Genomic DNA, 14189 nt, shown 5'->3' with positions numbered 1-14189 from the left:
GGGCCTATGGTTCCTGCTCTCCTTAAACATGCCGGAGCAGGGTGTATGAGGGAGAGCATTAGTTGCATCACTGTGCTGTCAGATGTGTCAGACTGATGGAATCATGACTCTTCCCCTCCCTGATCTACAGGCTAGCTCAGATTGATTGGTACTAGGAAAAGGCCCATTAACTCCACCATCACTCCAGAGTACTTAGTGCCTTCTCTCCCTCCTTCTCCACCTCTGAAGCTATTCATGACACACTTTATACCGTACATGTACTGTGGAGACCAGAGGGCTTTAAAACTCAGCAGTCATATAAGTACTTCTTTGTAGACATATTGCATGTATTCCTGTTGAGTCAGGTCTTCTTCATTCAGTCAGATCATGTAGACGTATTTGTGTTGCTTGAAAGGGCACTCATACTTGTAGCTTGTTTTGGTCCATTTCAACAAGTGGTCCAGACCATCGAACCATGTCATCTGGTTAATCAAGGGGCCCAAGTTCTTCCTTGAGTGTGGAGATATATGGCTCCATATTAACCACCTCAGGTGATTCATTGCCAAGTGTATAGGCATTCACACCTGGCAATTCCATGTCTCAAATGTTTTTTCATTGACTATTTGTGATGGGATTTTATTGTGTAATTTAAATATCCTTGGCTAAGCAGTCATTTAGTGTTGCCGGCACAGGTAGGTAGTAACATGCAATTGTAATGTTATATGTACTTCACATTTTGGAGAAATAATTATAATTGAATATATTTTTTAATTATAATTACAAACGATACCCCTACTTTAGTAAGCTTATAAAGCCAGAAACGTAGCTTTCCTTAGACTAATTGATCTCCTGCTAGGACCTACAATTTTTCCTAAATAAAACTGTGGATATAGTGCACTAAGTGTGTCTCAGTATAGAGAGCATGGATAATGAATATAAAGACATTTGTGTTTACTCTAAACCATGTTCTCAAGGAGTAGATTGTTTCTATACGTCTTAATTGTGCATAGACCAAGTTTCATTGTGCCCTGTATACCCTCACTGCTTAGCTTAAAGTCTTTGAGTAGCAACATCCATAGCAAAGCTGGACTTGTGCTGATCTAGATCCCACCAAAGGAGCAAGAATTAACTGGTAGAAACTGGGCCATCTTTGGTGCAGAGAGCGATTACATTACTAGTAGAAGGCACAGGGAGAAAAGGCGAGGGATTTTTTTTATAGATCTACTCTGGTAAGGTAGTTTAATGTACAGATCATATGCAAGATGCATCTTGAGCGCTGCATAGATCTATTTGGGGATATAATTGCCTATGAGAGAGAGAGAGAGAGAGAGAGAGAGAGAGAGAGAGAGAGAGAGAGAGAGACTGTGTTGTGTCAACTATGTTGTAATAGAGGACATCTATACATCCAGACATTCTGTGTGTGATTATGTTTGAAGGACAAAGAGCTGATTAGAATTCCACAGGGTCCTCGGGTGACACTCACCATGCTCGCTCTTTTTCCAGTGCCAGCGCTGCAGTGCAGAAACACATAGTATTGCAGGGATCTGTTGCCATGGCAATAGCCATGGTTTCTGACACCCATAAACCAGCACCGCCATTCTTGATCTTGAGACAAAAAAAAGGAAAAGAAAGTAAACAGCATGCCTTTTGACAGAAACCTCACAACAAGGTGCCTCTTGACGCATACCAAAACAATGAGGCATTTTTTTTTGTTTTTGTTTTTAATTCAAGAGTCATCTAAAGTTTTGGGATATATAGCTTTTCATTTTTGACTATAATTATATATAATTAATTGCAGCAACAGTGACAGGAATTCTCCCAGTTTTTGATCTTTTCAAAATCACAGTCTTTATCTACATCACATAAAATATACATTCACAGCATGCGATTGTCGCAAGGATGCAGTCAACATACAGTGAAAAGAAATGCAGTAAATGTTAGAAACACCAGCTGGTAGCAAGCCTAAACACAATTTGAAAACACCCTTTGTTGCACTTTACTTTTTTTTAACTTTCGAAATGAAATACATAAGGATCGTGAAAGTAAAGTGGTGTGAACAAAGCCCCGTTTTTCCTGATGTTTTGATGAATCTGGAAAACATATGATGTCAATACACTCGCTAAAAGACAGACGCATTAAATTAGTATGAAGCATGAGCTAGAGTAAGGCTGTGAAAACCAAAACTTTATTTTCTGTCTATTGTGAATACAATCTGAGACATAATATCAAGTGGAAGAAGTGAGTTTTGAACACAATGTTGAGCATTTATGTATTTTCAAAACTGGAGTACTTTACACAGTGAAGCCACCATTATGTTTGAAAAGGGTGAGTTTCTAATACTGTGTGTCTTAATTTGTGGTACCTGAGTCATGAATCTAAGAAAACCGATGTGGTTGATGTGTTTTTCAAGTGATCTTGATTATATAAAAATGCTCTTGAGAAACAAATGCTTGAGACACTGAGGGGGGGCATTGACCAGGTAAAATGGCATCACCAGGTATTCGTAATGCTCAGATATGGTGCTAAAGGCAGTTTTCCACTTGTCTCTCTCTTTTGTATTCTGTCCATGTTGTAAGCACTTCTCAGTGCTTAAAACCTCTTTTTTGCACTAGTATTTTGTAGTACCATTGTGTGTGTATGCATGTTTAATGTCACTTCAGAGCACGCATGGAAATGGTGCGCAGAATTTTGGTAAATAAGCCTCTCTAGTTTCCTTTGTAGCTCTTTATGTTCTCATGTGATTGCTGAGCAGTTTGTCGGGTTCACATTTTTCCATACACCTTGATTCATGTGAATTCTTATTAAACTCTTATGAAACGTGAGACCATACTGCTTTCTTACACACTTAACTGCACAATTCCTCTGCACATATTTCATTAATCGTTTTAAGATGTACATTTTTTGGAATTGTTGAAAACCAGAGTAAATTCAATGTTGATATATTTTATTTTAAAAAAGGCAAGGAGATGCCAGACTTTTGACTCCTGATGCAACATATATTCTCCCCAACAGCATTTATATTCAAACATGCACTCACTGAAAATGTGGAATACACTTAAGTGAGTTATACAAGCACACACATTTCCCATAAGAACATAAAGACTTCTGGGGAAACCTGACAATCTAAATGATGTTGACACTATGGGACACACACACACACACACACACACACACACACACACACACACACACACACACACACACACACACACACACACTGAGGCATCCATATGTTATGCATCTCCTTTCATCAATTACAACAATTCTCTCTTTACCTGAATGTGAGTATGCTGCTCTCTGTTAAACTGTGGAGCACTTACATCACAGTACACCCATTTTCTCATGTGCACACACACACACACACACACACACACACACACACACACACACACACACACACACACACACACACACACTGTCCCTCTGCACAAACAATCCCCTCTCCCACTATAATCGCTCCCTCCCCGATTCCTCTTCCCCACTTCCTCTCTCCTTCTCTTTTTCTCAGCAGGCAGGCAGGCCATGAGCCACCACTACTTTTGATGTGCTAATGCACTTTCAAAGATGGATATTTAATACAGGGAATAATTGGTCTGAACATGTAAGCTCTCATTATCGGCCGCTGAAGATGCTAGATAGGGGCTAGATATTGGAGTGTGGTCAGATTCAGAGTGGAGATTGCCAGGACAACTCTGAGTGCTCTAGTTACACAGCAGGAGAGCCATCATACACACACATACTCCAAAGAGTTGGCCAAAAAGAATAGAAATAAAAAATAAACCCTGTAATGGTTTTTCACATTGACTTGACACATCTTGAGTCTTTGTCCTCCTCAGGACTATTTGAGAAAGCACATCACAACGACAAAGAAAACTGGGTTGGTTAATGACAAGCGTGTGTGTGTGTGTGTGTCACACTCCAGAGTGAATACATATTTAGCAGTCACACATAGACTGTTACTTAGACTGTTGTCATACTGACTGTCACTTCCAAAATTATTGGTGCCATTTATGACAAGGAACAAAAATTACCATATCAAATGAACATGCAATGAGTGATATTTTTGCGTTTTGCATGCTATATAGTTTTAGCACAAAATATATTCCAAACATTAATATTCTTCTAGTGCAGTTTATTGTGGATAACACCATTTTCGAAATGATCAGCACTCTGACAATTAATATTTGCAATGAAAATTATTCTCTCCACATGTTAAACAAGGTTCGTTGTGCGGAACTGTCAAAACTGTCAGGTATTCCTAAGCTTGTGGGGATATTTGGTCCTCACCAAGATATCAAGATATCACCTTTGAGAAGTGCTTACAATCTGGTCAGAATACCAAAGAGAGACGAATGGAAAACTGCCTCCAGTGCCATATCTGAGCATTCCGAGTATTTGGTAATGCCATATGGCCTGGTCAGTACCCCCGTCAGCGTTTCAAATGTTAATGATGGCCTCTGAGACACATTAGGCAGACTCCTCAGTGCACTGAGGACATTTTGATATACTAAGTGACGTCACCATCAAGGCTGCTGTTGATGTTTAGTATCTTTAGGATGTATTTTTACCTGCATGCGTGTACCTTTAATTAGATTTGAGTCGTGGTCTTTAAGGTCTAATTATGTACCGTAAATTATTTTAAAAATGTTTCCAGGTAAAATGTACATATTAAAGGTACATAAAAGTACAGTTTGGTACCTTCTGGGAGTGTATGGAACTTTTGTGTCATAACTGCACACTGTACCTACCTCAGTAGGGGTTTCCCAAGAAAATTTTGTAGCCCACTCAAGCAGATGGGGTTCTTTACTGGTTCCTCTTCAAAGTTTCGTCCTTATTTCTTCTCAAAGACCCATTTCCTTGCCACTTCTCACCACTGGAGTGCTCATTAGGATTCTAAGTTGTTGTATTTTTGTATACAAATACAATTGACTTGATTGAATTGGAATCTTATGGAGAGTGGTTTTCACCACAACAGATGGGAAACATTTAATATGTATGTATGATAATATAAAATCCACCTTAGCTACTTTTTACATCAGCCCAAACCCATCGTTAAAGTAATACAACCTAAAAAAAAAAAGAAAAAGAAAAAAAAGAAGTAGGTCTTATCATTAATAATATTTTCTGCAAAGTTCAACAAGCACTAGGGTGCATATGTGCAAAACCTCTAAATGGATTACCATAAACCAAGATGTGAACTAGATTACTTACGGGAACCCAGCACACGGAATAGCCTGCAATACAAGATCTAAGGATATTAAGGATATTAAGACATTTAATAAAAAGCTCCAAGTTAATTTGATCCAAAACCACGGGAAGGCTCATTAAGCAGCTCAGCACCACAATAAAGAAGAAATGTACCCCAAGACAAAAATCAGCCATGCTAAACAGTTGCATGCTGCATATTTAAAGAACCAGATGAATGAGGAGGTGTAATTACCTTCATCCTCTGATTAGTAGGTGTGAACTACAGGACAATTGGTTGGACATTCCTGTCTATCATGACCTAATATGTCTCTCTGTCAAATTGTTTTATCAGGACTGTCCCTATCATAATAAGCTGGACTAGATGATAGACACTAGAAAGACTTTAGTCATTGAGAGGAAATGTACTGCTAACTGTAAAGAGAGATAAAAATACATCCAGCTTTGTTTCAGTTATATAGCCTAAATGTCTTTTGCCAATGGGTCTGACGACTACCTTTCTCTCTTACACGCTCTTTTTCTTTCTCTCTCCGGTTATCAACTCATGCGGACTGAAGATCCCATTCAATGTCTTCTCACTGTTGCTAGGCAACCACTGATTGGGCACAAGGCCCATGCGATTTACCAATTAAAGCTATACCAAATGAAAAGTAGTGTCAAAGGTTCCTGTAGTTAGCCAAGGTTATTGTCCGTCTTCATCCAATGCCCAGACTGACAGCACTCTCTTTCAGAGGAAGAGGAAGGGACACAGCTGGAACTCAGTGATGACTAACACTCTGAACAGGCTCAAAAGCTGGATGGCTCATCATACCCATTTTAGTACAACGTGACGGATATTGCAGTATGTGCTGTGAATATTGTTACATATTTTGTACTTCATGACTTCTATAAATTACAGGGATCAATTTTAACACAGGAGTCAATGTTCGAAGAGCTAAAGGAACAGAAATTATTTCTAAACAATCCATATTAAACTAAATAAGATTAAATTTACAGGTACCATCACCAAAAACAGAACAAGATTCCTGTAAAAAAAAAAAAAAAAGTATTCTTGTAACAAAAATATATTTTTTATATACTACACAAAATATTTACCAATATTTATAAATATATGTACAGTTTCCTGAGGTATTTTGATTAAATCGGTATATAATATATAGTATATATTTTTTTAATGTAATGGAATAATATCTTGTGCATTTTTGAGCTCCTTTTGCCAGCACAAAATGCTCAAATAAAATATATTCACCAACAAAATAGGCTTAGCATGCATGAAAGCACTTTCTGTGCATCAGGTTTAAAATTTATTGCTGCTGGTTATAACACTTCAATGAGCTTTTAACAATTAACGTCCTTTCAGTTCTCACATTTAAACACATGCAGAGGGAAAACAAAGACGTAAGAAAGACAATGCAGCTTGTTTCCTAGAACCATTACATTTAGCTGAGAGTGCAAACAAAATAGGCTTTATGAAGTAGGAATGAATGAATCACCCATTTTGTGTGTCAAGTATTTGAGCTATGAAAATGACTACAATTCACATGTCTATCAACGTAGAACTGAATGCAAAATCAAGGAAACTCCGTAAAATTTTGAAAATTACCACAGATCTGCGCCAAGACGCGTCATGCGACGTCATCACAACGCGCATTCAGCCAAAGCCTTCTTCAATTCACGTGAGTTGAACATGATTACAGCTAAAAGGTCTCATTTATCAAGAAACATCACTGTGAACGACTGTGCAAAATAATTTTGCGCAATTGCAATTTCGCCAATTCAAGTAGTTTTCCACACAAAAAGCACAAAAAACAAACAAACAAACAAACAAAAAGCCTGAAGCCTGAGATGAAAAAGCATTTTTGGCCACAATAATCATAACAAAAATCTCCACAAATCCTGTATGGACTGGTCTATATAGCTTCTGCTGGCAAAAACACAACATAATTTTTCATACATCAGTGATTACATCAGGTCATCCAGGGGCTTGTGATGCAGGGTTTGAACGTTGGATTGTGACAACAAGGGGAAAAAAGGCTGCTGTAGTGGGTCTTTAACACATATTTGCAGTGTGTCTCTCTTGCAGATACATTTGACACATCTCTACATATCCCTACATATCTATTAATTTCCAGTGCGTGCGTGTGTGTGTGCACGCACTTGTAGAAGCATACAGGCAGAGAGCTGTACACGGACTAACAGGTGTGATCATTAGGGAAGCCATGACACAGGGAACAGACCGGTCACATGAGGGTCTGCGTGTGACCTGCAGGTGTTAATGTAGGAATTTATTACACAGGCACGAAGCAGGTTTGTAATTTCACATGCTTTACAGTGAAAGAGAAGACACAAGGACATGGAGAAATAGATGCCTCACATGGACACTGTCTGATAGATTGAATATGTATGTTCTGTGTGTTTGTGCGTATACAGTACTTCTCAGTACACACAAACACACTGCTATTCATTAGTATGTGGTAGCTAGTGCAAGGACAGCAATGAGCAGTGTGTTTTGTTGTCCTGCTGCTTCAGGTGACATATAGATGCAGATGCAGTCAGGAAAGGACAGCAGAATGTCTCAATGGGTTTCGGCAACACAGATGACACTTTGAACGTACCTCATCTACTTAAATAGCCATGTGTCGGAGCATCTACATGAAAAGGCTATGTAAAACCATTCCATCTAGAGTGATGCTGATCATCCAACCTGATCCAATGTACTATTTTTGTGGTTACACTTGTTACCAGATCATATTATTCAAGAGGAGATCACAAGATCTTGACGTGGGGATACATCTCCAGAGATATACAGTTTTGCTGGGATTTAGGTTCATCTGATGAGCTGCAATCCATGACAAGATGTCTGCCAGACATGATGAGATCCATGCAGAAACATGAGCGTCCACGGGAGGAAAGCAAGGATGAATTGGGGGTCATGAATTTTACCTCACTGAGAGTGGGCATAGAGAAAGAGTAGAATAGGACCAAGAACTGAGCCTTATAGGTCACAAATTATTATTTATGACGTGTAAGCAATAACATGATACCACATTAGGGTTTTTGTTTTATTGTAAATTTGGCTTCATTACCAAATGTACTGAAATATTATGCTGCCACTTAAATACAGTACTGTGTAAAAGTCTACAACAGGTGAAAAGGCAGCCTTTGTTTTTTTGTACAAACTTTGTTATAGATTTCTATTTTATGACATCTACACTATTGAGTCAGTATAATAACATTTTAGATTACTTTTAAAGCACACAATTAAATGTTACAGAAAAATGTCTGTATGTCAGGAAAGCAACATATTATGTACTGTAAGAGACCACCTTTCAGATAAAACACAATGAAGGCTGCTGGGTTTTGCTGCAAAAATAAGAAGCAAGTGTCAAAGTCTCCAGAAGGACAGTTGCTGATTCTGCAAGATACTCAGTAAAATGTACCAGCTAATTTCCTTAGCAGCTAATTACACTAATTATACCTGAGACTATTTTATTTTAACAGCAAAGGGTTGTCACACCAAATATTGACTTTGTTTCATTTATTACTGTTTACTGCTGTTTATAGTATTTTTTAATGCAGAAACATTCAATTTCATCTTTGCTCTACAGCAAAAAAAAAATTCAAAAGACAAAAACAAAAAATAAAGCAAAAGACAAAGACTTTTTGTACAGTACTGTATTAAAAAACATTTTGTAATGCTAGTCATGAAGTTGTATTTTAAAAGTGGTGCATCGAGTTTGGAAGAGGGAATTTTCAACTTGGTTTAAAATGGTTTTAAATCATTTTCTAGCAAGCCTGCTCTTAATCCTAGTAATTAAATTCAAAGTTGAATCAAGTGCATTTGAGTTGGGAAAACACCAAGCTAGACTCTAGCCCTCCAGAACTGAAGCAAACAAACAAAACTCCTTGATATAGCCTACTGCAATTTAAAAACAGGAATCATTTTTAAACCGTTTTATTTCACCTTGTGACTTTCAGTTTAAAATGACCTGAATATAATTTCATATCTAATATAAATGTGATATAAATGTGATTTTTAAAAAAATGCTTTTTCGTTTCACTAAAAGTGTAAGGTTTTGTGTAAGAAGAGTGATATTTAGTTGTTTTGTTCCACTTTTAGTACAAATTTATAACAGGTCATTTTGACTTAATCTCAAATACATCAGCAGACACTTCAGTCTACCTGGACTGTGTGAAGCAGACAGCTGGTGGCATAGAGCTGAGGCCAGCATCCGGTCCATCAGCACTCTCTGGATAAATATGTCTGACTCATGGAAGCTTTTATGAAAAAGTGCTCTCTCACTTAGTATAGCCTTCAGTCACTCACTACCTTGCCACTGGGAAGGGCTTATTTATTCACTCATTCATCATATGATTGTAAATTTAAAAAAAAAAAAGTTTTTTGAGGGAGGGGGTGTTAAGAGGTGGGGGACAGTGTTGAGCACTGATGTATTTGGGTTCCCGTCTGGGTGATGGATGGGGCATGGTGGAGTATCGGGATGATTTGTGAGCTCTCCAGTTCTAAGCCCTTCTAGCTCTGATTAAGTTTGTAGCTGTGGAAATGGAAACCTCTCTAAAGAAGGGCCCCAGGCTTTGGGTATCTGAGGAAATTTTTTCATGGGTACAACTTGCCCCTGGGAGATTTTTAGCATTCCAATCTCTATTCTGTATTCAGTATAACTTTAACCATAAAGTCGTATGAACTACACAAATTGAACCTATTTGACTTTAGAAACTATTAAAAATATATATATAAAAAAATTGTGCAGGATAACTTATTTAATTACAACTTAATTCTTAGAAAAGGATTACTTTGGAGTTTAACAGTTCTAGCTTCCTATTGGATCCTTTTCAGGAAGTAAATATAGAGTATATGTGAAGCAGGCTGAGAAAACCCATCATGGTCCCATTTAGACATTTCCTAATATATTTAGTTCTGAAAACACTATATATATATATATATATGTATATATATATATATATGTATGTATATATATATATATATATATATATATATATATATATATATATATATATATATATATATATGTATGTATGTCTAATTACACAAACGTCAGGAACTCCTGAGGTTTCAATAGCTGGCAAGGCTATTGAATATAATTTCTTGGAGATCTTTTCAACCAACACTCTACATTGTTGTCATATTGCCTGCAAATGTAGATATATAACATTCTTCCACATCAGGACTGAATTCTTTTGCTCCAATGTGTAGTGAATTAATGGCATTATGATGAGTTAAGATCATTTTTATAAATTGTTGAGAAATGTGTAGTCTTCAGTTTAATCTGGCTGTTACACCTTGCAGCAGTCAAATGGCACCACTGCTTTGTCCATAACTTAAATTCAATTAGAAGCCTAAAGTTCAGCATTTAAATCATTTTTGTCACATGCTAACTAATAAATATTTTTGTTTTCTTGTGTGCCTGTTCGAAAGAACCCTGTTCAAAAGAACCCTGTTCATATAAGCACAGTATGTTTACTCAGACAAAGCAGAGCCGCCCAATCCCTGTGCACTCTTACACAAATGCCCTAATGCAGAGCACAGATGGATTTCTGACTCTGGTGAAGAGTGTGTGTGCTGTCTCTGCTCTTTTTGTAAATGATCTCTGACTCCTCTTATCTTCCTCCACTACGGCCTCCATCATCGCTTTTCCGGAAGCAGAGATCAAGGAGAGAGGGAGGGAGGAAAAGAAAAGAAACAAAGAAAGACGGCTGAAGCAAGGTGAATGGCCCGAGGATCGATCCTTATGCAAGCACTGGAGGAAGGATATGGTGTGTGCTGCGCTGTAAAGCATATGGCATTACTAAAGTGTACATCAGTCACTGAGCCCAGCAGGCCATGAGAGGCAGGATACAAGCCACACTCTTCCTTTTGCACTCTTTTTGCCACGGTCACGTCTTTAATCAAGGCTGCGCTTCCTGCCTCTCCGTCCAGGCCTAGCCCGGTCTGCTCTGCTGTGCTCTACAAGGTGCTTAGATTGAGATTTCATGCTTGCGTGAGCTACACAGCAGGGTGCTACTAAACATATTTAACCCTGCAGCGCTTCCCAGGTAGACTAGACCTGGATGCCGAGTGGAGAAGTATTAACGACGCATGTGCGATCCCTGTGTAAAGTCTATTGTTAGGAAAGCTGTGAAATCAAGTGAACGGGGTGGTATAACTCACATGAGGTGTGTGTGCGCTTACACATACTCACACACTCCTAGTGAAGTGCAGCAAGTGTGCTCTGTGTGAGTTCTGGCAGGCTGTGGATGTTCGGGATGAGGACTGCAGGTGCTAAACGTATGGAATGGATGTTTGAGTTGTAAAGAGAGGTGAGGGATTGAGGGATGAAACGGACAGGAAAGGTGTCTCAGATGAGTGTTATTTTAGAAGCACACCCCAGGAGCAGCTCCCCCTCCTGTCCACCATCTGCACACTCATTAACCCACATGCCACCACACACTGCTTAAAGGGGCTGGGCCAAGAACACTCCTCTGTGTTTGTTTGTGTGTGTGTGTGTGTGTGTGTGTGTGTGTGTGTGTGTGTGTGTGTGTGTGTGTGTGTGTGTGTGTGAGTAAGCATATCTGCACATTCTTGCAAGCATTTGTGTTATGCATATTTAAATGTGTCATCGGAGCACACAGCCTGCTGAGTGTGTGTATGAATCAGCGTTTGCGGATTGGGCACTTTGGAAATGCTTTGCGGCAATGTTTGAGGTCATGTTTATGCTATTGCCTTGCTAATACCCCCATCCTGGTGTATTTTACTCATTAGTCACTGGAGCAGATTTTACTTTAACATAGTCGGTGCATGAGCACTTCTAATGATGCCATTACACCCTGATTTGTTTGTTTACTTTATACAGTATAGACAGAAACAGCTCCAGTCTATTGCTTCTATAAAACATTAGACTTTGAGGGTTGAGAAGTATTGACCGTGAGAAGGAACAAAGTATTTTAAATCTGGTTTGAACTATCTGTATTTCTATATTTGAAACTAAAAAGCTCTACTTCCTACTCTATATTCAAGCACTACGTTTTCTCTAATCGGTCATGAGGTAACTTTTTAGCATCTCAAAGAGTTGCTCTGAATTCCTAACAAATAGAAACATTTACAGATCACTGAAATCTACCGGGTGTCCCAAAAGTCTCTATATACAGTATGTTTGCCAGCACCAAGTGAACGTCCACTTCCGGGTCAGTCTGCCACACTTCCAGTGTTTTTGAATTACTTAATAAGTTTGACAACAGTGTCGTGTGTGTGTGTGTGTGTGTGTGTGTGTGTGTGTGTGTGTGTGTGTGTGTGTGTGTGTAATGTGCTTGCCATGTTTCCTGTTAAAGTCCATCACAACCTTGCGACCGCTTCCCGATCCAGCCATGAGAATTATTTCAATGCGTTCTTCTTTGTCAAAGGCATACTTAAAGGCTGAAAAAATAATAATAATAACAAACTAAGTAAGAAAAAATTTGGAAGTCATCTTGAAGTTAATGTCCCCTATGTATGGAGACTTTTGGGACAGCCTGTATATGTTGCTGTGTAGACTTATGTAGTTTATCGAGGTAGTTTGTATTGCACCAGCTAGCTATTAAGACCCGGCTAGTTGTTAGTTAGCTAATGTTTTCACACATTCATTAGTGGAAGTGACAATAATTTAGCAACAGTAACTAAAAATCAGTGTGTGATTTCAGGCACATGTTTCTTTTTGAGTGGATATTTCTTGTACTTTTAAATTCATGTGTGTGTATGTTTGTGTGTGTGTGTGTGTGTGTGTGTGTGTGTGTGTGTGTGTGTGTGTGTGTGTGTGTGTGTGTGTGTGTGTGTTTACAAGACACACATACACACATCAGAAAGGTCGGCACCCTCTTGTTCAGCTCTACAGCTCCAGACTCAGGTCACATCAAAGGGCTTCAAAGGCTCTCTGAAGCCACCACCAATTAATGCACTATAATCACCACAACAACACAGAACAGTGTAAAGTGAATTAATCACAATCGCAAGCATTTGAGAAGATGTTTCACATTAAATACATTCTGGCTAAAGTATACTGATAAAAGATGAAAAGAAGTCCTTAGAAGATCTGGTTCTTAAAGGAGTGCTTGGAGATTTTTAGAGGTCTGCTGCTGCTGTCTGAGAGGTAAATTACTAATGCACTGAAAACACAGAGGAACTTTCGGCTTCCTCCAAATGAACCTGCTATGACTACCTGTGCTGTGTGAGTTGCATTTTAACCCTACATTCACACTAGCAAGCGACAAAGCCACAGACCAATCATTTTCAATGTACGTGCGCGACACTGAGCCGTGATTTCAGGTACAGCAGCAAAGCAATAACCTGATGGAAGGTATCACATGTAAGGTGTCCTATCATTTCTATCTCATTCCTCATACCCTACAACTGAGGGTCATACAGAGCTAAGACCGCTTCGATTTCTTCCTAATTCTTGTCCCAATTTCATAATAATGATAGTCAGAGTTAAGTAGATGTTCTTGTAAAGTAGAGATGATTATGTTGTAGTGTGCTAGAAGTTCAAATAAGAGATCGTAGATGAGCCTTACTCCCGTCTGAGTGCAAACTCAATTCATATCGGTCTTATTCACTTGCCGAATATCTGCTCCAACCATCCTTTCAGCCAGGGGAGTGTAGATAAGGCTTTGAGAGAATCATTATGCTCTCCTGCTCCAAATCTGACAGGGATACTTCCCATCTTGTCCCAACTTTGGTCTTCCTGGCAGGCAGATCACAAGTCACTGTTGTTTTCAGTTAGTCCTCGTTGTTTTCAGTTAGATGCAGTTACAGTTAGATTTATATGGCGCTTTTCTAGACACTCAAAGCACTTTACATAGTATGGGGATGGGATAGGGAATCACCTCAAGCACCACTAGTGTGTAGCATCCACCTGGATGACGCAACGGCAGCCATAGTGCGCGAGAACGCCCAGCACACACCAGCTGTTAGTGGAGAGGAGACAGTGATGTAGCCAATTCTGAGATGTTTTCATTGT

At 38.8% G+C, this 14189-nt stretch overlaps 1 protein-coding gene across 1 annotated transcript in view; it reads left to right on the top strand.

Annotated features, from left to right (window-relative positions):
- gabbr2 (gamma-aminobutyric acid (GABA) B receptor, 2) overlaps nt 1-14189 on the top strand; it is a 199646-nt gene that overhangs the window by 161581 nt on the left and 23876 nt on the right. The window lies entirely within an intron of this gene.

The sequence above is a fragment of the Ictalurus punctatus genome, chromosome 24 (assembly GCF_001660625.3).
Source record: "Ictalurus punctatus breed USDA103 chromosome 24, Coco_2.0, whole genome shotgun sequence".
NCBI classification, from domain to species: domain Eukaryota; kingdom Metazoa; phylum Chordata; class Actinopteri; order Siluriformes; family Ictaluridae; genus Ictalurus; species Ictalurus punctatus.
Note: the sequence above shows the minus strand (reverse complement) of the source record. Positions and strands in the feature narration are given on the sequence as shown.